The sequence below is a fragment of the Melanerpes formicivorus genome, unplaced genomic scaffold (genome assembly GCF_026170545.1).
Source record: "Melanerpes formicivorus ecotype bairdi unplaced genomic scaffold, bMelFor1.0.p_v2 SCAF_2, whole genome shotgun sequence".
Classification (NCBI taxonomy): domain Eukaryota; kingdom Metazoa; phylum Chordata; class Aves; order Piciformes; family Picidae; genus Melanerpes; species Melanerpes formicivorus.
In genome coordinates this window covers 1,935,191-1,960,681 of record NW_027142354.1, presented here as the reverse complement: position 1 = coordinate 1,960,681, position 25,491 = coordinate 1,935,191, and positions in this window count along the sequence as shown.

Here is a 25,491-nt window from a genome sequence, read left to right as displayed (position 1 = left end):
GACCTGGAGACATTTAAGGCCAAACTTGATGGGATCCTAAGAAACCTAATCTAGTTGGAGATGTCTGCTCACTTCAGGGGGGGTGGGCAAGGTGACTTTTAAGGGACTCTTCCAACCCAATGCATTCTGTGATTGAAAGACCAGGAGAGAAGCATCAGGCTTGCCATTCAGCTGGGAACCAGCACCATATGGAACAGGGCACCTGAATGATATGCTCCTAGCAACCTGAAATGTACCATTTGCTTTCTGGGCCATTTGGAGCCTTCCTCTAAGGTCAGCAATTGCATTACTTAGCAGTCTCAGTGATTCATCTGCAGTTCATAGCTATGTGGCTCACTACAGGTAGGTCAACTCTGGTGGGCTGAAACAAGTTCCTCTGCCAGCATGTGCTGGTTTCACACAACCTTCTCCCTACAACACAGAAGTGTGGGGAAAGTAACACACAAGAAAATGCTGGTTCAGATAAAGAGCTGTCTATAAATACCTGAGGGGTGGGTGTCAAGTTGAGCTGCCAAATCTCTTTTCAGTGGTGCACAGTAATAAGACAAGGAAGAATAGGTACAAGCTTGGACATAGAAGGTTTCACCTCAACATGAGGAGAAACTTCTTCACAGTGAGGGTGACAGAGCACTGGAACAGGCTGCCCAGAGAGGTCATGGAGTATCCTTCTCTGGAGACTTTCCAAACCCACCTGAATGCATTCCTGTGCAGACTACCCCAAGTGATCCTGCTTTGGCAGGGGGGTTGGACTTGATGATCTCTGGAGGTTCCTTCCAACCTCTAATATTCTGTTGCCTGTGATACTGTGAGAAGAGTTTAATGAATTAATGAGATGATAATAGTGGTATGCACAATTACCTTAGCCTGTTTGCAGAAAAAGCATAGCTGCAAGCAGCAGCAGGCAGAAGTAAGTGGGCAGAAGTAAGTGAGATAAAAATCTGACCCCCAAATGAGCTACTCCCCCATCTCTCCCTGTTCTGCTGCTATCTCAGCAGGAGAGCCAACACTCAAAACCTGGAACCCCAAAGCAGCAACCAGAACAGGAAGCCTCTCCTGTAACAATCTGAACTTCAAGCCCCATAATATTTTCTCCAGCCAGCACTGTCATTTGGAAGCTGACATGAGGAGATAGCTCTGAATAACAGCAGCCAATCTGAATTCAACCCATGACACAGTACTGGTAGTTGCTGAATCCAGCAGCAGAGAAGCAGAAAGGGCACCAAGACTATGGGACCACTGAGAGCTGCCTCTTTGATGCACTGGGACACCAGTGTCAGAGACACCTGCATTCCTATACTTCTGTCTGACTTCTGTGGGAGTTAAGAAGCCTGAACAACTGCCTGGAGCTGGGACAAATGTCTCTGAAGTGTTCCATCTGCTCAGAGCATCTATCCCTTGTTAGTCTAACAGTGATCTTGGGGGATGGGTTTCTGGTGTATGTACCATGCTAATTGAAAAGATCACATGCCAGGGAAGATTCACAGAGGTATTAGCCTGTGGGCCAGGGTGAAACCAGCCAGCAGTGTTCCCTGCAATCTCCCAGAGCACAACACACCTCATAATAACATCAAGTTACATCTGAGAATAGAATAGCAGGAAGGAATTGGTAAGGCTTAAATCTGACGTTCCACAGCTGGTTCTGCAATTTAAGCCTGGACCACAAGGATAAACTTGCTTGGAAAGCACCTCAGCCCAAGATGGATAGCTGAGATGAAGAGAGATGCTGGGAAGCAAAGCAGAGACTTTTGCTCAAGTATTTCCATGCACTAGGCAGAGCTAGACATTGTTATCTCTTTTTAGCTTTTTCACAGCATGATGTAAATCTTGCAGCAATACACCTGGATAAAACCCAGTGGATTGTGGCACACACTGTGCATTGTCTAGCCACATGCTATGTTCCTTCCTTGAAAGTGAACTGAAGAATTTAATTTAAATCACCAGTTGAAGGCTGGGCCCATATTCTATGCTCTCAGAGTATTTAAGGGATGAACTTCAAGTGATCTTCCTTTGTAGAGGAAGATGGAATTAACAAACATATTGGCCAAAGACAATCCCATGGTAGCCAATGGAATAAGTGCTGAGAGGGCCACTCTTGAACATTCATAGAATCACAGAATTGTTAGGGTTGGGAGGGACCTCAAGGATCAGCTAGTTCCAATCCCCCTGAAATGGGCAGGGACACCTCACACCAGATCAGGTTGCTCAGAGCCACATCCAGCCTGGCCTTAAAAACCTCCAGGGATGAGGCTTCCACCACCACCCTGAGCAACCTTTTCCAGTGTCTCACCACTCTCATGCTGAAGAACTTCTTCCTAACATCCAATCTGAATCTACACATTTCTAGTTTTGTTCCATTCCCCCTAGTCCTATCACTCCCTGACACCCTAAAAAGTTCCTCCCCAGCTTTCTTGTAGGCCCCCTTCAGATATTGGAAGCCACAATAAGATCATTATTGAAAGATTATAGCAAATGGGAGAGGCTTCTGGGGAATGGAATAAAGTCTGGCACTGCTGTCTGCAAGACTGGCAATAAAAAGGATCTGGGGAGTGAGGCCAGTCAGCCTTACCTGTACCTCAGGGAAAAGGAGGGAGCAACTAATCCTGGAAACATTTCTGAAGATGTTAAGGACAAAAAGGTTCCTGGGAGTAGTCAGTGTAGCTACACAATGGACAAATGATGCTTGACCTTCTGATGGTCTTCTGTGATGATTTGACTAGTTTGATGCACAAGGAGAGGGCAGTGGATGTGATTTGATTGAACAAAAAACCTTCTGACAGTTTTTCATAGTCTCTCTGGCAGGAGGGATGAAGCACAGCCTGTTAAAGTGGACAGAGAGCTGGATCAAAAACTGTCTTAACTGACTAGTTCAGGGTGCTGGTGAACAGTGGCAGAGTCTGGTTGGAGACCATTCACTAGTGGTGTACACTGAGGGTTGATGCTGGGGCCATCTGACATTTGGGGAGAGTCTAGGAGAGTTAATACTGTTTGGCAGAGACATTAACATCACTTTACAGACTCTACAAAGTTATTTGCCCTATGCTAATGTCCTTCTGTCAACCCTCTATTGAATCATAGAATCATATAATCTACCAGATTGGAAAAGACCTCAGAGATCATTAAGTCCAACCTATTACCTAATACCTAACACCTCATGACAACTAAACCATGGCTTCAAGTGCCACATCCAATCCTTTTTTGAACACCTCCAGGGATGGAGACTCCACCACCTCCCTGGGCAGCCCATTCCAACAGCCAATTACTCTTTCTGTGAAGAACTTTCTCCTCACCTCGAGCCTAAACTTCCCCTGGCACAGCTTGAGAATGTTGGAATGACTCAACTTCACAGCATGTCAAATATGGAAGTATTATGTAGACTAAGTAGACTACAACTTAGACAATCATTGTTGAAAAAAAAGAACACAACCTCGGGATTAGGGGAAAGGGAGGGGGAGTTGGTTGGTCCTAGGGGACACAGGACTTCCCACTTTCTGTGTTCATCTAAGCCCATCTGTTTCATAGCTTATTACTTCTGGGCATTATCTTTCCCATGAGCACATAATGTTGTCTGCATGACTTCAGCTTCAGATAGCAGGGCCATAAGGGTGGGGAGGCTTGTTTTGCTTTCTAGCTTTAGGTGGAGGAGGCCACTAACTCCAGCTGAAGGAGCTGATCCCTCGTTGGTTTAAGACTCTAAGAACTAGCAGTTCTGAACAACACATACCTCTGAGGGCAGTCATAGCTGGGTTAAACCATGTCCCCTCTCACTTCAGCACATAAAGTGAAGCACTGAGAGAGTTGGTATGAGGTATTTTTCCACTGGTCAGTATAACCCAAGTTGTGCTTCAAGCTGAGTTATATGATAGAGACTGTTGAGAAAGGCTGACCAACCTCTCATTTAACCTTCAAGCCCATCGGGAAGTGAGGTCTTATAGCCATAGTTTATTCACTGGGCAGGGGTTTGCATGCCCAGGGTCTTACAGAAATTAAAATAATAAAGCAAAAAAAAAAAAATTAAAATAGATAAAATAAATAAAATAAAATACAGTACAATAAAAAAAAACAAACAAATACAATACAAATAAAAAATATAATAAATAAAATAAAGGTTAAATAAAATAAAGATTACATAAAATACAATAAATACAACAAAATAAATGAGTCCAGAGAAGGGCCACGAGGATGAGCAGAGGGCTGGAGCTCCTCTCCTATGAGGACAGACTGAAGGAGTTGGGGCTGTTCAGTCTGCAGAAGAGAAAGCTCCAAGGTGACCTAATTGTGGCCTTCCAGGATCTGAAGGGGGCCTACAGAAAGGCTGGGGAGGGACTGCTCAGGATGTCAGGTAGTGATAGGACTAGGGGGAATGGAATGAAGCTGGAGGTGGGGAGATTCAGGCTGGATGTGAGGAGGAAGTTCTTCCCCATGAGAGTGGTGAAACCCTGGAATGGGTTGTCCAGGGAGGTAGTTGAGGCCCCATCCCTGGAGGTGTTTAAGCCCAGGCTGGATGAGGCTCTGGCCAGCCTGATGTAGTGTGGGGTGTCCCTGCCCATGGCAGGGGGGTTGGAAGTAGATGATCCTTGTGGTCCCTTCCAACCCTGACTGATTCTATGATACTATGAAATACAATAAATTAAATTAAAAGAAAAGAAAATAAAAATACAATAAAGTAAAATGCCATAAATACAATAAAATAAATAAAATGCAATAAAATAAATTAAGTAAAATTAAAATACCATTTAAAAATGCAATATATACAATAAAATAAAATGCAATGCATACAATAAAGTAAATGAAATACAGTACATTAAATTAAAATAAAATAAATGCAATAAATAAATAAAAATAAAATAAAATAAAATAAAATAAAATAAAACAAAATGAAATAAAAATAAAATAGAAGTACAATAAAATGCCATAAATACAATAAAATAAAGGCAATAAAATAAATTAAGTAAAAGAAAAAGACAATAAAATACAATAAAATATAATAAATGAAATAAAAATAAATAAAATCAAATAAATAAAATACAATGCAATAAAATAAATATAAATTTAAGTTAAATTAAATTAAATTAAATTAAATTAAAATACAATGGATAAAGTAAAATGCATAAGGTAAATAAAATAAAATACAATGCAATAAAATAAATTTAAATTAAATTAAAATACAATGGATACAATAAAATACATAAAACCAAATACATAAAATAAAATAAAATTAATTTAAATTAAATTAAATTAAATTAAATTAAATTAAATTAAAATAAAATAAAATACAATGGATAAAGTAAAATACATAAAGTAAATAAAATAAAATAAAATGCAATAAAATAAATTTAAATTAAATTAAATTAAATTAAACTAAAATACAATGGATACAATAAAATACATAAAATCAAATACATAAAATAAAACAAAATAAAATAAATAAATTTAAATGAAAATAGAAATAAATTTAAATTAAAATTAAAATAAATTTAAATGAAAATAAATTGAAATAAAATAAATACTAAAATAAATAAAATCACCTACTGAATGGATTTTAGAATTAGAAACTGGCTAATTATCCTTTAAGATGCTGTCTTTTGTGGTCCACACATTGCTTCTAGAAAGTCTTTTCTCTGCTAGCCAAAGAATCCCAGCAGAGTCTCCACACTCTCCCTTGCTCATTATCTATTACGTGTGATAGAATGGAAAACTAGGCCTTGCACAAGAAAAGCAGTGGCATGAAAAACAGGAGCAAAAGTCGCTTGCAAAACCTGCTTGAAGCAGTTCCAGGGTCAGTGTGGAAAAACTACTCCGTTTTCTGAATGCTAGCTCTGAAAATCTGAGGGGAGGGAAATTATGCATCGTTATATTTATTACCATCCCACGTGAGAATAAGCTGTCATTACCCAACAGATAAGTATTTGGTGTGAACGTGAAGCCTGTATGAAATCCAACATTGCCTTTCACTGAAGCAAAAACAAAATCTGACACTTATACTTTATAAGGAGAAACAGAAATGCAGCTTTCCCTGCTCCTTGTAAAAAAAGGGGGGGAGGGGAAAGGATAAAAGGATGGTCACATCACTGTGTGAACAGATAACCATACCTTCATTCATACCTCTCCCACCCACCAAGAGAAAAACTAACAACAAACTTTTCCCAAATATCTAGCCTCTTGTAGCTACCTGAAGGGTGGTTGTAGCCAGGAAGGGGTTGGCCTCTTCTCCCAGGCAAACAGCACCAGAACAAGAGGACACAGTCTCAAGCTGCGCCAGGGGAGGTTTAGACTCGAGGTGAGGAGGAAGTTCTTCACCGAGCGAGTCATTCGTCATTGGAACGGGTTGCCCAGGGAGGTGGTGGAGTCATCAACCCTGGAGGTGTTCAAGGGGAGATTGGACGTGGCACTTGGTGCCATGGTCTAGTCATGGGGTCTGTGTTGATAGGTTGGACTCGATGATCCTCGAGGTCCTTTCCAACCTAAGTGATACTGTGATACTGTGATACTGTGATACTTGAGACAGAACAATCTCCAGGCCTGCTAAAAAGTTAGCTTTTAAGCTGGGGTGTGTCAAGAAAAGTGTGCCCAGCAGGTCTAGGGAGGTTCTTCTCCACCTCTGCTCTGCCATGATGAGACCACACCTGCAATACTGTGTGCAGTTTCGGGCTCCCCATTTCAAGAGGGGCAGAGACCTGCTGGAAAGAATCCAACGGAGAGCCCAGAGGATGATTAGGGGAATTGAGTATCTCCTCTGTGAAGAGAGACCGAGAGCCCTGGGGCTGTTTAGTCTGGAGAAGAAAAGGCTGAGAGGGGATCTGATCAATGCCTGTAAATACCTGAGGGGTATTGTGGGTTGCCCGGGGAGGTGGTGGAGTCGCTGTCATTGAAGGTGTTCAGAAGGAGACTTGATGGGATGCTTGGTACCATGGGTTAGCTGTTTGGGTGGGTTGGATTGGTTGATGGGTTGAACACGATGATCTTGAAGGTCTCTTCCAACCTGGTTTGGTTTATTCTAATAAAGGTTTTTATTCCAAAGTGGAGGGGGCCAAGCTTTTTTGGGTGGTGCACAGTAATAAGACAAGGAACGATGGTTACAAACTTGAACATAGAAGGTTTCACCACAACATGAGGATTTCCTCTTTACAGGGAGGATGAGAGAGCACTGGAACAGGCTGCCCGGGGGGTTGTGGAGTCTCCTTCTCTGGAGACTTTCCAAACCCACCTGGACACCATCCTGTGTGGACTACCCTAGGTGACCCTGCTTTTGCAGGGGGGTTGGATTCGATGATCTCTTGAGGTCCCTTCCACCCCCTAGCATTCTATGATTCTATTTAGCTTAATGGATAGAGTTTTTCCTGAGTACCACATTTCAGTGAGTTTGCCTAGCAGATGCAGACATCAAGGAGAAGACAAATGGTTGGGTGAGAAATATCACCTAGCTGAAACACGGGCTTCACAAGTAATGGAAGTAACGGAGAGAAATTAGCCCGTGTCACAAGGAACAATTATTGCTGTCCATCTACATAATACCATCATCTTGCTGGATTTCTTTCCTACCCCCTTGGTACTGGCAAGGCAAGTGACTAATATATTTAGTGTTATGAGAACTCCACAAGGCAATGATGTCACATTACTCAATTCGTCTCCTGTGTCCTCCAAGGAGTCAAAGGTCTCGTGTACACTCAAAGGAAAATCAAGTGACCTAGTCTGAAATGAAGCTGCTTTCCAACATAAACAAAACCAAAGATCCAGATTCATTTGTTTTTTTCTCTTCCAGTTCTGACAAATTAATTTGAAACTTAACAGTTTGGGCTTCACTTTGAAACAGCAAAGTTTTTATTTTAATGTATATATATATATTGGGTTTTTCTCTGAAGTGAAAAAAAAGTAATGCCAATTGCTGTCAGAGCATGAAACTTATTGGTATGAGGTTTGTCTGTTAGATGATGTTTCCTACACTGATCTTATGCTGCCAACAACTAAAATACCTTTTAATGTGTTCTGGCTTCTAATGGATAGCACTGCCTGCTTTCCATATGTTTACCATTATCCATAGGCTCATCAGGCCCCCTCATTTTCAGGAGAGGCAGCTGTGGAAGGAGGCCAGCTTGTGCAGCAACACAGTTCCGGTAGTGAAATTAGCAACTGCACAATATTCCCAGAGAAGTAGTCCTGTTCACTTCTGGCCATAAGCCTGTTGCTGACACACAAAGGAATGGCCATAGGAAAGGAACTCGGGGTGTGAGTGTGTATGTACGTTTGTAAGAGCGTGGCTGCGCGATATTGCATGCATGACACATCACAAACCCCACTTCGTGTGCAGCTCAGATCCTCACCAGGTTGGATAACCATTCCACTTCTTTTACAGCACAAGAAATGAAGGTACTGAGGTGTGAGGGTGCCAAGTAACTTTCCCAGAGTCCTACCATGGGTGTCAGCCAAGCTAGAAGCAGAACATAAACTTGCAGCTCTGGAGTGTCCTGTTCCTGGTGGCAATAACAGCTGAAGGTATTTCTGCACCTTACCCAAGCCCCCTGTTCTTCTCCCAGTCACCAAGCTGCAGCACAATGCCCCATCAGCCCAATGCCCATGTGGCTCTACCACAACATCTGATGGTGGGGAAAGGCTGTGAAACAGGTTAGGAAAATAGCTTTAAGGAAAAGGTTGGGAGGTCTTTTTGGTTTGGTTTGGTTTTGGGGGTCGTTTTTTGGTTGGTTGGTGTTTTGTTTGTTCTGTTTCTGGTTTGGGTTTGGTTTTTTGAGGGGGAGGAGTATTGTTGGGGTTTGGGTGTTTGGGGTCTTTGGGGGGGGTTGGGTTTTTTAATGCATTTTGTGAATCACAGAATGCTTTAGGTTGAAAGGGGCCTTAAAGATCATCCCTGCCATGGGGAGAGAGACCTCCTGCTAGAGCAGGTTCCTCAAGATCCCTGGCAAATTAGCTTTGAAGGAGAATCAGGAAAGGGAGAGAAGACTCACAAGTTGAAAAGAGAATAGAATAGAATAGAATAGAATAGAATAGAATAGAATAGAATAGAATAGAATAGAATAGAATAGAATAGAATAGAATAGAATAGAATAGAATAGAATAGAATAGAATAGCATAGAATTAACCAGGTTGGAAAAGACCTTCGAGATCATTGAGTCCAACCTATCACAAAGTAGCCAAGCTGGTATCAATGTCAACACGAAGTGTACAAAGTTGTACACAGCCCAGCAGAAACTCATAGTATCCAGGAATGCAGTCCTCAAGAGCAGGAAAGGAGTAAAGAGGAGCCAAAACAGAAAACCCAGGCAAGAGGCTCCCCTCTTCTTACCAAACTTCTCCCTTTATCCTGAGAGTGATGCTCACAGTTTGGGATACACCTGTGAGCCAGCTCCAGTCAGCAGTTCTGGCTGACTCAGAACTGCTGATGGTTTGCAGACCTTGGCTGGCCTGGGATTCTGTTCCAGCAAACCCAGGACATCCTCCTACATACTTTTGCCTTTTCCTCCTCAGCTTATCTGGAGAGTTGTACTCATAGTGTTGTAGGGAAAGATGATTTGAAGATGTGCTGGTTGCTTCACTGCTGGTTATTTGGAGCCTGGAGCACATACAGAGCAAAATTCTGCTAGCTTATGCAGTTGTGCTTGTTTTCTGAGTAACACAGCTATCATGTGGGCTTATCTTACCTCTTCTCTGCTACTCACCTCAGAGGAGCCTGTCTCCTGCTTCCTGGCAATGCAAGGAATGCTCCTCTTCCTTTGCTGTATTCGTGCACAATAGTTTGACCTGGAGTTATGAGCATCAGGTTGACATTACCCAGCAAATCAGCTTGGAGGATCATGACTGGTTCCATCTGGTCTCAAAATTTGGGGGAATATTCAAGATTTTTCTTAGGTGAGTACAGCCAAGTTGCCTGTTCTGCCTGGTTTGGGGCTCCTTTCCAGTGCAGAAATTGGGTAATTTGACTTTGTTTATCAAACATCAAACTTGTTTCTCAAATATCACACTTGTCTATCAAACACAATCCAAACAGAGAACTGCCCATTGTAAGTGAAGATCAGGTTTGTGACCACCTGACGAACCTGAAAGTGTTCAAGTCTTTGGGACTTGACAGGATAGAGAGGGGACAGTCTCAAGCTGTGCAAGGGGAATCTCAGAAAGAAGTTCTTCACAGAAACAGAGATTGGCCATTGGAATGGGCTGCCCAGCAAGGTCATGGGGTCAACATCCCTGGAGGTGCTTAAAAAAAGCCTGGATGAGGCACTTAGTGCCATGGTGTAATTGATCAGATAGGGTTGGGTGATCGGATGGACTCTTGGAGGTCTCTTCAAACCTCATTGACTCTGCAGTTCAGATTCTGTGATACACCCACAGACACTGAGGGAACTGGTGGATGAGGTTGCTAAACCATTCTCTATTATATTCCAAAAGGCATGGCAGTCCAGGGAAGTCCCCACTGACTGGAAAAGGGGGGACATAACCCCCATTTTCAAAAAGGGAAAGAAGGAAGAACCAGGCAACTATAGGCCAGTCAGTCTCACCTCTGTGCCTGGTAAGATCATGGAGCAGATCCTCCTGGAGGCACTGCTGAGGCAGAAGAATAATAAATAGGTGATTGGACACAATCAGCATGGCTTCACCAAGGGCAAATCCTGCTGACAAATTTGATGGCCTTCTATGACAAGGTCACAACATTAATAGATGAAGACTGAGCAACTGACATCATTTACCTGGACCTGAGCAAAGCCTTCGACATTGTCTGGCACCACATCCTACTCTCCAAGCTGGTGCAGTATGGGTTTGATGGATGGGTGATTCAGTGGGTAAAAACCTCCACTCTGGTGAGCTGCAACCTTGAGTACTGCATGCAGTTCTGGAACCCCTATTACAGGAAGGACCTGCACATGCTGAAATGTGTCCAGAGAAGGGCTACAAAGATGATCAGAGTGCTGGAGCACCTCTGCTATGGAGACGGACTGAGATAGTTGGGGCTATTCAGTCTGGGGAAGAGAAGGCTCTGAGGAGACCTTATTGTGACCTTCCGGTATCTGAAAGGGGCCTACAAGAAGGCTGGGGAGGGACTTTTTGGGTTATCAGGTAGTGATAGGACTAGGGGGAATGGAAGAATATAGAAATGGGTAGATTCAGACTGGCTGTTAGGAAGAAGTTCTTCTCCATGAGGGTGGTGAGACACTGGAACAGGTTGCCCAGGGAGGTGGTGGAAGCCTCATCCCTGGAGGTTTTTAAAGCCAGGATGGATGTGGCTTTGAGCAACATGATCTAGTGTGAGGTGTTCCTGCCTTGTCACTTTGTTGGAACTAGATGATCCTCAAGGTCCCTTCTAATTCTGACAATTCTGTGTCATTCTGTGTGATAATGGAAACTCAGAATAATTATCATATATATATATATATATATATATATATATATATGTTCAGCATATTCAACACAAAGTGAATATATTGGGGGGAGTAAATATAGGCTTTTATATATATATATGTCTATATGAATGTATTTGAATACATAGCAGGCCAAATTCTGATTTAATATAGGCCTGTGTATACAGGATGAGATCATGACAGGTGAAACCAAGCAAAGAACATTCTTATCTTCCCTGTAAGTAAGGATGGATGAAAGCTGCTCACAGGGACCAGAGAGATTAAATCCTCAACAGAGTGCTCTGACAGCTTTTCAACCCTCCCAGTGTCATATGGCTTTCAAGCATTCATACACTGCAATCACATCAAGATCCAAGATTACAGAGATGATAGGAAAGAAAGGTGCACATGGGCCAGTGGAAATCCCATTTCATTCCTTCACATCTGTGCCACTTGTGCTACAGCACTCCATCCTCTCATGTATCTTCAAGGATGTGAAATTAAAATGCCTGGGGCTTGGTGAGGGATGTGTGGAAACAGGAACAGAAGCAAACTGGAGAGGCATAGTTATATTGTCTGCTTTGGTCCTGCTCTATCTGCATGAAGCCTGAGTGCTCCCACTAATGCAAATAGTTCCCATATACTCCATTCTTTTACTCTAATCTTTGAGTCATAGAATCATCAGGGTTGGAAGGGACCTCAGGGATCATCTAGTTCCAACCCCCCATGACATGGGCAGGGACACCTCACACTAGATCAGCTTGCTCAGAGCCACATCCAGCCAGGCCTTAAACAGCTCCAGGGTTGAGGCTTCAATCACCTCCATGGGCAACCTGTTCCAGTGTCTCACCACCCTCATGGGGAAGAACTTCCTAACATCCAATCTGAGTCTACCCATTTCTATTTTTTTTCCATTCCCCCTCATCCCATCATCACCTGACACCCTAAAAAGTCTCTCACCAGCTTTCTTGTAGGCCCCCTTCAGATACTGGAAGGTCTCCTCAGAGCCTTCTCTTCTCCAGTCTGAAGCTCTCCATTGCAGTGTTGCATCTCCCTTTTTATTAGTTTTCCACCATTGAGGTGCACTGCTGGGACAGATCAATGACAAGGGGTCCAAAGCAAGCTCATCAGAGATGAGTGGTTCAGGTATTTGCTATGATTCAACAGTCATCCAGCTACATCTGCTACAGGTTTACAGACCTTCCAGAGTAGGGTGCTGCTGAACGAGACAGGTCACGAAAACAAGCTTCTCAAAACATGCAATAGGCCAGGAACAGAACACCTTAATAAGACTTTGATTGATGATATATGGCAACACAAGAAATGCTGTGGAGTAGCCCAGTTGAATTTTTTACCCAGAGAGATGCTACCATATGAAATATGTGCCTTGATATGGATTTTATGTCAGCACATGTTGATCACAAAACTGATCAAAATTATTTCCTGTGCCAAGTAACAGGCAGAAGAGCCAAAGCAGACCAAAATTGCTGAGATGCTTGTTTCTGTTCTTTGCTTTGAACTTAGGGGTTTTTTGAGGCTGACAGAGAAATAACAGTCATGTTTGTGGCACAAATCCAGTTCCACTGCGAACTTTTCAAGATATTCTATTCTATTCTATTCTATTCTATTCCATTCTATTCTATTCTATAGCATAGCATAGCATAGCATAGCATAGCATAGCATAGCATAGCATAGCATAGCATAGCATAGCATAGCATAGCATAGCATATCTTAGGACAATGTCTTCTCTTTTACTAGAGGTAAGGATATTTCACTGCAGAGGTGTCATGGTGGTATTTTGCAAAAGGACACCTGAAGAAGGAGGAAAGATGGAATGGAATGGAATGGAATGGAATGGAATGGAATGGAATGGAATGGAATGGAATGGAATGGAATGGAATGGAATGGAATGGAATGGAATTAGCCAGGTTGGAAGAGACCTTTGAGATCATCGCATCCAACCTCTCACCCAACACCATCTAATCAACTAAACCATGGCACCAAGCACCCCATCCACTCTCTTCCTAAACACCTCCAGTGATAGTGACTCCACCACCTCCCTGGGCAGCACATTCCAATGGCCAATCTCTCTTTCTGTGAAGAACTTCTTCCTAACATCCAGACTAAACCTGATGAAGCCAAATAAGCCAGCTCCAACTTTCCCTTGCAGTTCTTCTGCCTTCTGTTTGCTCAACTCTATACAAAGGCTATACAAAGTGTGGCCAGCAGGAGCAGGGAGGTGATTCTCCCTCTGTATGCTGCACTGGTTAGGCCACACTTCGAGTACTGTGTCCAGTTCTGGGCCCCTCAGTTTAGGGAAGATGTTGACTTGCTGGAAGGTGTCCAGAGAAGGGCAACAAAGCTGAGGAGGGGTTTGGAGCACAAGCCCTATGAGGAGAGGCTGAGGGAGCTGGGGTTGTTTAGCCTGGAGAAGAAGAGGCTCAGAGGAGACCTTATTGCTGTCTACAGCTACCTGAAGGGAGGTTATAGCCGGGTGGGGGTTGGTCTCTTCTCCCAGGCAGCCAGCACCAGAACAAGAGGACACAGTCTCAAGCTGTGCCAGGGGAGTTGTAGGCTGGACGTTAGGAAGAAGTTCTTCATACAAAGAAGGATTTGCCATTGGAATGGGCTGCCCAGAGAGGTGGTGGAGTCACCATCACTGGAGGTGTTTAGAAAGAGACTGGATGGGGTGCTTGGTGCCATGATTTAGTTGATTAGATGACGTTGGATGATAGGTTGGTCTTGATGATCTCAAAGGTCTCTTCCAACCTGGTCTATTCTATTCTATTCTATTCTATTCTATTCTATTCTATTCTATTCTATTCTATTCTATTCTATTCTATTCTATTCTATTCTATCCTATCCTATCCTGTCCTATCCTATCTTATCCTATCCTATTCTACCACAGGGGAGAAAGCGCCCTGTGATAAAGACCAAAGATGCATGGGGGGAAATAAATGCTGAGGAAAAAAAAGCAGAGAGTTGTAACTCAAATGTGATGATTGCCATGAGGCTCAGATAAAACTGATAAAAAGGTTGCTGATTTGTTACCATTTACATCTCACTTCCAATCCCACAACTCCCTCCCTTAATTAAAGTTGCTTACATTTGTCCTAAATATGCCTGGAACCACGATTATACGATGAGTGTTTGATTTATGTTAATTGTGTACTTGGGGAAAAGTATTACAGACTCAAAAATATATCTAATAACGATTTAACTTATTGGAGACTTAAGGAGAAGTGCCAGGAACTTGAAATACGACCTAATGGTGGCCAAAGGGAAAATTCAGACATAAGACATTTTGTAACATCAAGTTAAAAAGGAATGAGCTGCAGAAGTTTGCTCAGAGAACTGAGTTTTGCAGGACTTCATTAGCTGGGTATATTCTTCTGAAAACTACCATTTCAGTTTGTTTGATGAGGGCTTTGAGTTCCCTTGTGTGTTCTGGGACTGTTTGTTCACCTAGAGAGGATCCTGTGCTTGGCATGAAAAGTCAGCTGCAATAGGAGTGGGTAAGTAAACGTTCATCAGTAACACAGAATGTAACCATCAGAGGGAAGTGTTACTAGGTGCTCTGACTTGAGCTTGGCCTGGCAAGAATAAAGGCAGTAGCCTGGTTTAGAAAATTCTAAACTCAATGGATCCCATGGAAGGCATATGAAGAAAAATATATAGTGGAGAAGTTGAAGACAAACTTTTCCTCATGCTGAAATAGAGAGCTGCTTGTATGTGAATGAGAAGGTGTCGAAAAGCAATCAGAGATGATCAAACAAGGGCAAGATCTACATTGTGCAGCTTTTAAAGCAGAATTAACTTAGAAACAAAGCAAGAGGGGATGTATCCACCTTGATAACAAGTTAGATCAATCCATGAGGTTGTATTTTTTCATACAAAACAGGAGGTAAGGTGACTGCAAACAGAGAATAAAATCAGCCAGGAGGTCCTTGTACTGTGGGAACATGTCTAGGTAGGATATGTCTGGCTGGATGAGGCTCTGGCCAGCCTGATGTAGTGTGGGGTGTCCCTGCCCATGGCAGGGGGGTTGGAACTAGATGATCCTTGTGGTCCCTTCCAACCCTGACTGATACTATGATACTATGATGTCCAAGTTATTTCAGTAGGGTAATCAGTACCACAAAGAAGAGAGAAAAAGAACAAAGTATCTAGAGTCCTTACCAATCTGATAGAAAGGAAAATCCCTTTCTCTCCCAAGAGTACAGAGGAGCCTGACTCTGCAAGCTGGGGAGTTAAGCTTTTCCCAAAAGTTTTCTACACCAGTTCAGTGTGCCAACCCAACATGTAAACATGAGATAAAAAATATTTCACTCTGAGGGTGACAGAACCTTGGAACAGGCTGCCCAGGGGGGCTGTGGAGTCTCCCTCTCTGGAGATGTTCAAAACCTGCCTGATTGCATTCCTGTGTGATCTGGTCTAGGTGATCCTGCTCTGGCAGGGGGGTTGGACTGGATGATCTTTCAAGGCCCCTTCCAACCCCTAACATTCTGTGATTCTATGAGTCTGTAACCTACCTCAGCATGTCTTTTGCTAGCTAACCAGGTATTTGTTCTGTTTCCCCAAACCATTCCTAGGTGTTGTTCTGTTGCAGCCCTGGATCTGAATAGCTGACGCTAACTTGAACAGGTTGATGAAAGACAAGATCACTAGAGCAAGAGGCCAGATATCAAAGGGAGTCAGGGCTTTGCTCCACCTGAGAAGCAGGAATTACTTCCCTAGCAAGCAAGAGGGGGCATGGTCTGATGCTGACAGCACCAGTCCATTCAGGTCCAGAGCATCTAAAGAATCCAAAACAGTTTAGATTCAGCTTCAACCCATCATTTCTCCTCCAAGAGGAGGTCTACATGGTTTTCCCCCTTGCAAGAGCAGGCAGTGTTGGGGTGATGGACTCTCTCACTTGCCAATGAGAAGATCAGAGCTAAGTGCATGGTCAAAACTTGATTTCGCAAACCCCACACCTGGTGCCTTCTCCCAGGCAACCAGCACCAGAACAAGAGGACACAGTCTCAAACTGCACCAGGGGAAGTTTAGGCTTGAGGTGAGGAGAAAGTTCTTCACAGAGAGAGTTTTTGGCCGTTGGAATGTGCTGCCCAGGGAGGTGGTGGAGTCACCGTCCCTGGAGGTGTTCAAAAAGGGATTGGTCATGGCACTTGAAGCCATGGTTTAGTAGTCATGAGATGTTGGGTGACAGGTTGGACTTGATGATCTTTGAGGTCTTTTCCAACCTTATTGATTCTATGATTCTATGATTGTATACAACTTTTACTAGACATACTTGGCCATTAGAGGATGAAAAAGCAGTGGCTATCACACTTGGAAAGATGTGTGTTTGGCCCCTCCCTTTTAAAAAGTAATGAAGTTGTCTCAAGCACGTCTAGTTGACTGACATAGTGACTTATAGTGACTGAGGACTTGGCAAAGAACAGCAGATGAAGCAATGCAGTAAAATGGCAAATTATAGACCAAAAGGAAAGTGGTCAAGGGTTCAAATGAAAAGAACTAAGTACTCGAGATTAGCTTATTTATAGAGTTGAGGTACAGGCTCACAGCATGCCTCAAAAATGCAACAAGTAATACAGTTTAGCATCAACTGCAATGAACATGAAAGTCCTACCATGAATGATGATAGTTCTAGACCTGTTAAATACTATTCTTCATGATTTAGGGGAGTGAGATACAAATATTTTATAAGAAAGAGCTCAAAAGGTTATGACTGCATGAGGCTCTCTGCAGAAAGAATGTGAAGAAAACAGGAGAGGAGAGCAGATGTTTGGAGGTCAAGGAACTTTCTGGGAATCAGGTATCTGCAGAGGTAGCCATCAGGCAAGGAAAACTGAGCTCCTGTTAATGACCTCCAAACATCTGCTCTGCTAACTCCCCTGTTTAGTTTCTGCTGTGATTGGGGGGATGTCTTACGCAACTATGGTTTGTCTTTGGCAGTTTAGGGGGTTTGGCTGAATTCCAGCCTCTGTTTCAAGTGGATGTTTCTGCTATGAAGTTTTTGAGGTATCCTTTGCAAATGATAGTCAACATCCAGTCTCATCTTTCTTGAAGTAACACTGAATTGTTCTCCTGTCTCTGTTTCCTTCTCTTTATGTTGCAACTTTTTTTTCTAAAGCATATGCCTCATGTGCTCATCTGGTGAAGCAGTGCCATTCTGAGATGACAGAGTTTGCTGTTACAAGGGAGAAAACCCTGACCCAAGTCTCACCCAAAGCTTGTTTCAACATAGAATCATAGAATGGTCCAGGCCGGAAGGGACTTCCAAAGGTCATCCAGTCCGACCTCCCTGCAGTCAGCAGCGACATCCCCAACTAGATCAGGTTGCCCAGGGCCTTGTTGAGCTTCACCTTGAATATCTCCAGTGAAGGGGCTTCAACCACCTCCCTGGGCAACCTGTTCCACAACCCTCATAGTGAAGAACTTCTTCCTGATAACCAATCTAAATCTGCCCTTCTCTAGTTTGAAACCATTGCCCCTGGTCCTGTCACTGCAGGCCTTTGTAAACAGTTTCTCCCTCAGCTCTGAGGGCTGAGTGTCAAGAGGGAGGGGACAGGCTCTTCTCTGTTGTACCCTGTGATAGGACAAAGGGGAGTGGGTATAAACTGCAGGAGGTTCAACCTCAACAATAAGAGGAACTTCTTCACTATGAGAGTCACAGAGCATGGGAACAGGCTGTCCAGAGAGGTTATGGAGTCTCCTCTGGAGACTTTCAAGAGCCATATGGATGCATTCCTACAATAGATTCTATGGTCCCCGGCACCCAGTACCAGAACAAGAGGACACAGTCTCAGGCTGCGCCAGGGGAGGTTCAGGTTGGATGTTAGGAAGAAGTTCTATACAGAAAGAGTGATTGCGCTATGGAATGGGTTGCCCGGGGAGGTGGTGGAGTCGCCATCATTGAAGGTGTTCAGAAGGAGACTTGATGGGGTGCTTGGTGCCATGGGTTAGCTGTTTGGGTGGGTTGGATTGGTTGATGGGTTGGACACGATGATCTTGAAGGTCTCTTCCAACCTGGTTTGGTTTATTCTAATAAAGGTTTATTCATAAAGGTCCTGCTCTGGCAGGAGGAATAGAATAGAATAGAATAGGAATGGAATGGAATGGAATGGAATGGAATGGAATGGAATGGAATGGAATGGAATGGAATGGAATGGAATGGAATGGAATGGAATGGAATGGAATTAATCAGGTTGGAAGAGACTTTTGAGATCATCGAGTCCAAGCTATCATCCAACTCCATCTAATTAACTAAACTATGGCACCAAGCACCCCATCCAGTCTCTTCCTAAACACCTCCAGTGATGGTGACTCCACCACCTCCCTGGGCAGCACATTCCAATGGCCAATCTCTCTTTCCATGAAGAAATTATTCCTAATATCCTGCCTAAACCTCCGCTGGTGCAGCTTGAGACTGTGTCCTCTTGTTTGGTGCTGCTTGCCTGGGAGAAGAGACCTACCCCCACCTGGCTACAAGCTCCCTTCAGGTAGTTGTAGAGAGCAATAAGGTCTCCCCTGAGCCTCCTCTTCTCCAGGCTAAGCAACCCCAGCTCCCTCAGCCTCTCCTCATAGGGCTTGTTCTCCAAACCCCCCCCCAGCTTTGCTGCCCTTCTCTGGACACATTCCAGCAAGTCAACATCTTTCCTAAACTGAGAGGCCCAGAACTGGACACAGTATTCGAGGTGTGGCCAAACCAGTGCTGAGTACAGGGGCACAATGACTTCCCCGCTCCTGCTGGCCACACTATTCCTGATACTTGATTATCTCTGGAGGTCCCCTTCTAACCCCTAACACCCTGTGATCCTGTGAACATTTAATCCTTAACCTACAACACAAATACAATGTTTTACATTATAATGCTGTGGAAGGCTTAGTGTCCACAGCCAATTATGTGCCTGATGCAAGTTTGTTGGGGGGGGGGGGGGGGGGGAATTGAAAACCCCTCCATTTATTCAATGTGTAAAATTTTATTTTATACTGGTAGAGATGAGCAAACTGTTGGAAGGGAGGTGGTTTTTCTCTAGTGGTTTAGTAAAAACCTCATCAGTCAAGGAATTGGCTTTGTGAAATGTTGGAAGGGCTTGTTTGAATAAAATGTCCCCAGGCTGGCTGGGAATGGGCGGGTAGCTTTGGTAAATAGGTCTGGTTCTGTTGCAAACTGTGGGTTGGTTGTTTTTTCTCCTCTTTCTTTTATGTAAGAGAGGAAGCAAAATTTCAGCCATGACTGTTTTTAGCATCCATGACTTTATTTGACTAAATAAACGGGGAACTAAATAACAGTCAGATGGAGAAGATGAGATGTGAGGAGAATGTCACAAAAAGAATAAGGACAAGAGTCAGGGAAGAGCAAAGCAGCATGTAACAGCTCCTCAGAAGAGACAATTGCTGTAAACAGTTCCATGAGAGAAAAGATAAACAAACTTCCCATAGAGTTTTGCCCTATGAACCTTAATAGCTTTTCTAGCATTCTCAACTCCCTGTTGTCCTCTCTCATTCAATACCCCTCCCATATCTACCTATTTTTAACTACTGAAGTGGGCAGCATGAGCTGTGGCAGGTCCAGTGCTGACAGATGTCTAGGCAACACACAGAATCATAGGATCAATAAGGTTGGAAGAGACCTCAAAGATCATTAAGTCCAACCTGTCACCCAACACCTCATGACTACTAAACCATGGCAGAGTGGCTGGAGCTGGGGGTACTGGTTGGTAGTAGGCTGAACATGAGCCTGCAGTGTGCCCAGGTGGCCAAGAAGGACTAATGGCATCCTGGCCTGGATCAGCAATAGTGTGGCAGGAGCAGGGAAATCATTCTGCCCCTGTTCTCAACACTGGTTAGGCCACACCTTGAGTACTGTGTCCAGTTCTGGGCCCCTCAGTTTAGGAAAGATGTTGAGTTGCTGGAATGTGTCCAGAGAAGGGCAACAAAACTGGGGAGGGGTTTGGAGCACAAGCCCCTTGAGGAGAGGCTGAGGGAGCTGGGGTTGCTTAGCCTGGAGAAGAGGAGGCTCAGGGGAGACCTTATTGCCCTCTGCAACTACATGAAAGGAGATTGTAGACAGGGTGGGGGTTAGTTTCTTTCTCCCAGGCAACCAGCACCAGAAGAAGAGGACACAGTCTCAAGCTATGCCAGGGGAAGTTTAGGCTCAAGGTGAGGAGAAAGTTCTTCATAGAAAGAGTAATTGGTCATTGGAATGTGCTGCCAGGGAGGTGGTTGGGTCTCCATCCCTGGAGGTGTTCAAAAAAGGATTGGATGTGGTACTTGAAGCCTTGGTTTAGTTGTCATGAGGTGTTGGTAATAGGTAATAGATTGGACTTGATGATGCCTGTAGTCTTTTCCAACCTTGTTGATTATATCATTTGATGATTCTGTTTAAAATACTTTGAAATATCATTAGAAAGCTGTAATACAGCTCATAACTTATCAGAACAATTGATGAAGAGGTGCAGGAACTTAATATGATTGAAGATATCTATCTTCCCCTTACACTTGTGCTTGCCCAAGCATTATCTTCATCCAACCTTTGCTCACCAAAATGAAACTGAAGGCCACTTAATTTAGTGTCTTGAACTTTTCTTGTCAGGAAGTTCCTTCACAATCAGAAACTGGGCTGGATGTTAGGAAGAAGTTCTTCATAGTAAGAGTGATTGGCCATTGGAATGGGCTGCCCAGGGAGGTGGTGGAGTCACCATCACTGGAGGTGTTTAGGAAGAGACTGGATGGGGTGCTTGGTGCCATGGTTTAGTTGATTAGATAGTGTTGGATGATAGGTTGGACTTGATGATCTCAAAGGTCTCTTCCAACCTGGTCTGGTCTATTCTATTCTATTCTATTCTAATTGGTTTAGTTGATTAGGTGGTGTTGGATGACAGGTTGGACACGATGATCTTGAAGGTCTCTTCCAACCTGGTTTATTCTCTTCTCTTCTCTCTTCTCTTCTCTTCTCTTCTCTTCTCTTCTCTTCTCTTCTCTTCTCTCTCTTCTCTTCTCTTCTCTTCTCTTCTCTTCTCTTCTCTTCTCTTCTCTTCTCTTCTCTTCTCTTCTCTTCTCTTCTCTTCTCTTCTCTTCTCTTCTCTTCTCTTCTCTTCTCTCTCTTCTCTTCTCTTCTCTTCTCTTCTCTTCTCTTCTCTTCTCTTCTCTTCTCTTCTCTTCTCTTCTTCTCTTCTCTTCCTCTTCCCTTCCCTTCCCTTCCCTTCCCTTCCCTTCCCTTCCCTTCCCTTCCCTTCCCTTCCCTTCCCTTCCCTTCCCTTCCCTTCCCTTCCCTTCCCTTCCCTTCCCTTCCCTTCCCTTCCCTTCCCTTCCCTTCCCTTCCCTTCCCTTCCCTTCCCTTCCCTTCCCTTCCCTTCCCTTCCCTTCCCTTCCCTTCCCTTCCCTTCCTCTCCTCTCCTCTCCTCTCCTCTCCTCTCCTCTCCTCTCCTCTCCTCTCCTCTCCTCTCCTCTCCTCTCCTCTCCTCTCCTCTCCTCTCCCTCTCCTCCTCTCCTCTCCTCTCCTCTCCTCGAGTCTCCTCTCCTCGAGTCTCCTCGAGTCTCTTCCACTCTATTCTATTCTAGGGGAAGTTCATCATGCTGTAATGATTTATAAGCCTTCATTTTTTTATGCATGGCCTTGAAAAAGAAAACTTCCTGTCTGAATTTTTATAGTCTAATAGATTTTGTTGATCTGACATTGTAAAATTTTGAACTAATTTCCAATTGGATTTTTCTTCTTCAGGTTGCAGTGTTGACATGCATTGAAATAATTTCAGTATCTGCCTTCTACGGGTGTCAGTATAATGTTGTCTCTGTGTAGAATTAACAGTCATTAGGGCTTGAAGTTGAGCAAAAGTGTTACAGTAAGAAAAGACAGAGCAGTTCATAGAGTTACAGAATTGTGAGGGTTGGAAGGCTCCTTAAGGATCATCTACTTCCAACCCCCCTACCATGGGCAGGGACACCTCACAGTAGACCAGGTTGCTCAGAGCCTCATCCAGCATGGCCTTAAAAACCTCCAGAGATAAGGCTTCCACCACTTCTTTGGGCAACCTGTTTCACTGTTTCACCACCCTCATGGGGAAGAACTTCTTCCCAACACCTAATCAAAATCTCCCCTCTTCTATCTCCATTCCCCCTAGTCCTATCATTACCTGACACCCTAAAAGTCCCTCCCCATCTTCCTTGTTAACCTCCTTCAGATACTGGAAGGCCACAGTGAGGTCTCATCAGAGTCTTCTCTTCTCCAGACTAAAGAACTCCAACTCTCTCCATCTGCCTCCATAGGAGAGGAGCTCCAGCCCTCTGATCATCTTTGTGGCCCTTCTCTGGATGCGTTCCATCACGACTCTATCTTTCCTGTAACAGGGGCTCCAGAACTGGACACAGTACTCCAGGTGGGGTCTCATGAGAGCACTGTAGAGGGGGAGAATCACCTCCCTCGACCTGCTGGCCACACTTCTCTTGATACAGCCCAGGATATGGTTGGCTGCATCTTAACCATGAGGACAGAATTTCATTTTCAGCATTTTATGTTATAACCCTCATAAACTTTCAGAGGAGAAACAACCTTCAGGAAAGACTTCTTACAGGAACTTGTTATGAGAGTCCCTCACCAGAGTTTACTCTCCATTTACTGTAGGAAGATCTTGCTTACACTTGGCACTTCATGTTGACACTGCTACACTTAGGCAAAATTAATTCAACTGTTAAAATGTGTAACAGTTTTGCTGAGGAAAGGATCCTGTTTTATAAAAATGTTGCCATTTACTACAAGTGTTTAGAGAGCAAGCCACACAAGGCACCAGTCTGTATTGGACTGAATAAAACCTATGGAACATAACCTATCCTCCCTAGGCCTATCACTACCTGACACCCTAAAATGGTCCCTCCCCAGCTTTCTTGTAGGCCCCCTTCAGATCCTGGAAGGCCACAATAAGGACTCCTCAGAGCCTTCTCTTCTCCAGACTGAACAGCCCCAACTCCAATAATAAAAGGCAGAGAATTGTTTCTGAATGGAATGGAATGGAATGGAATGGAATGGAATGGAATGGAATGGAATGGAATGGAATGGAATGGAATGGAATAGAATAGAATAGAATAGAATAGAATAGAATAGAATAGAATAGAATAGAATAGAATAGAATAGAATAGAATAGAATAGAATTAACCAGGTTGGAAAAGACCTTTGAGATCATGGACTCCAACTCTACTCAGCCCCTGGTGAGACCCCTCCTGGAGTACTGTGTCCAGTTCTGGAGCCCCTATTACAAGAGGGATGTGGAGGTGCTGGAGCATGTCCAGCGAAGGGCCACAAGGATGATCAGAGGGCTGGAGCACCTCTCCTATGAGGACAGACTGAAGGAGTTGGGGCTGTTCAGTCCTGCAGAAGAGAAGGATCCGAGGTGACCAAATTGTGGCCTTCCAGTATCTGAAGGAAGGCTGGGGAAGGACTTCTCAGGATCTCAGGTAGTGATAGGACTAGGGGGAATGAAATGAAGCTGGAGGTGGGGAGATTCAGGCTAGATGTGAGGAGGAGGTTCTTCACCATGAGAGTGGTGAAACCCTGGAATGGGTTGTCCAGGGAGGTGGTCAAGACCCCGTCCCTGGGGGTGTTTAAGCCCAGGCTGGATGAGGCTCTGGCCAGGCTGATGTAGTGTGAGGTGTCCCTGCCCATGGCAGGGGGGTTGGAACTAGATGATCCTTGTGGTCCCTTCCAACCCTGAATGATACTATGATACTAACCTATCATCCAACACCATCTAATCAACTAAACAATGGCACCAAGCACCCCATCAAGTCTCTTCCTAAACACCTCCAGTAATGGTGACTCCACCACCTTCCCTGGGCAGCACATTCCAATGACCAATCTCTCTTTCCATGAAGAACTTCTTCCTAACAGCCAGCCTAAACCTCCCCTGGCACAGCTTGAGACTATGTCCTCTTGTTCTGGTGCTGTTTGCCTGGGAGAATAGACCAACGCCCACCTGGCTACAACCTCCCTTCAGGTAGTTGCAGAGAGCAAGAAGGTCTCCCCTGAGCCTCCTCTTCTCCAGGCTAAGCAACCCCTGCTCCCTCAGCCTCTCCTCACAGGGCTTGTGCTCCAAACCCCCTCATAAATATAATTCCAATCTCCTTGTCACTGGGTCAACACAATCTTTTAGGTGAATCACCATGCTATACATTTGTTCAGGGAAGTGCCAAAACTGATATGCTTTGAAGGCTATACAGTATGGCAAATCTCCTCTTCTTCATTAACGATTTCAGGTCTTGCCAGAAATAACTGCTGTGCAAAGGGAGAACACTCTTCAATATCTTAAAAATTAGCTAGAATGGGGTGTCTCCTAATCAAATTTTGTCCTGAATTGCCAAATCATGTTAGAGTTGTTTGTGTTGTAGATAGCACTCCAGTGGGAACAACACTAAAATCCCTGAAAACCTCCCATAATGAAAGACCTCTGGCTGAACTTTAACTCTGTACTCACAAGTGAGAGACCGGTGCTACAAGCCACTCAGATCTACACCAAACACTGCAATTTTAATTGTACAGTTAGCTAACAAACATCAAAGATCTCTACTCCACTCTGGTGAGAACCCCACCTGGAGGACTGCATCCACTTTTGGAGCCCCTATTAAAAGAAAGGTCTGGATGTGCTGGAACGTGTCCAGAGAAGGGCCATGAGGATGATCAGAGGGCTGGAGCACCTCTCCTATGGACACAGACTGAGGGAGTTGGGGCTGTTCAGTCTGGAGGAGAGAAGGCTCTGAGGAGACCTTATTGTGGCCTTCTTAAGGGGGCCTACAAGAAAGCTGGGGAGGGACTTTTTAGTGTATCAGGTAGTGATAGCACTAGGGGGTATGGAGAAAAACAAGAAGTGGGCAGCTTCAGATTGGATGTTAGGAAGAAGTTTTTCCCCATGAGGGTGGTGAGACACTGGAACAGGTTTCCCAGGGAAGTGGTAGAAGCCTCATGCCTGGAAGTTTTTAAGGCCAGGCTGGATGTGGCTCTGAGCAACCTGATCTAGTGTGAAGTGTCCCTGCCCATGGCAATGGGGGTTGAAGTTAGCTGATCCTTGAGGTCCCTTCCAACTCTGACAATTCTGTCATCTTAAATTAAATGAGCAATAAATTCCCTCCTCTACAAAATGAACAAACCACGAGT